Raw genomic sequence first — 1066 nt, 5'->3', positions numbered from 1 at the left:
TATATTATATGTATAAATATATATATATATATATATACATATATATATATACACATATATATATATACATATATATATATATACATATATATATATATACATATATATATATATACATATATATATATATACATATATATATATATACATATATATATATATACATATATATATATATGTATATATATATATATATATATATATATATATATATATATATATATATATGTATTTATATATGTATACATATATATGTGTATATACATATATGTGTGAGTGTGTGTGTGTGTGTGTATGTATATATATATACACATATATCTGTATATATGTATATACATATGTATATGTATACACATATATGTGTATATATGTATATACATATATATATGTATACATATATATGTGTATATATGTATATACATATATGTATACATGTATATATATATATGTGTAGATATATATGTATATATATATGTGTGTATGTATATATATATATCTATGTATATATATATGTGTATATATATATGTATATATATGTATATATAGGGGGGAGAATGTACGAAAAAAACAACAGACGAGGACAGGTGGTGTAAACAACAAAAGGATGTATTAGTTTGACGCTCGGGAATACAGAAAGTCTTTAATGTATATATATATATATATATATATATATATATGTACATATACATATATATGTGAATACATATGTACATGTACATATATATATGTATATATATATGTACATATATATATGTGTATACATGTATATGTATATATATGTACATATACATATATATATATGTATACATATATATATATATGTATGTATATATATATGCATGTGCATATACATATATGTATGCATATATATTTATATGTATATATATGTATATAAACATATATATATATGGCAAGTAACTCTTTCCATTTCCCTGAGTCTCAAGTTAATAAGATTAACTGTGAACTTATCTGATCTTTTTGTCGTTTCCTTATTTTGCTAGTGTTTGTTTGTGTGTGTATGTGAGAGAGAGAGAGTTAATGAGTACATGTGTTTATGTCTTCTTTT

This window comes from Octopus bimaculoides, chromosome 1 (genome assembly GCF_046866305.1).
Source record: "Octopus bimaculoides isolate indiv1 chromosome 1, ASM4686630v1, whole genome shotgun sequence".
Taxonomy (NCBI): domain Eukaryota; kingdom Metazoa; phylum Mollusca; class Cephalopoda; order Octopoda; family Octopodidae; genus Octopus; species Octopus bimaculoides.
Note: the sequence above shows the minus strand (reverse complement) of the source record.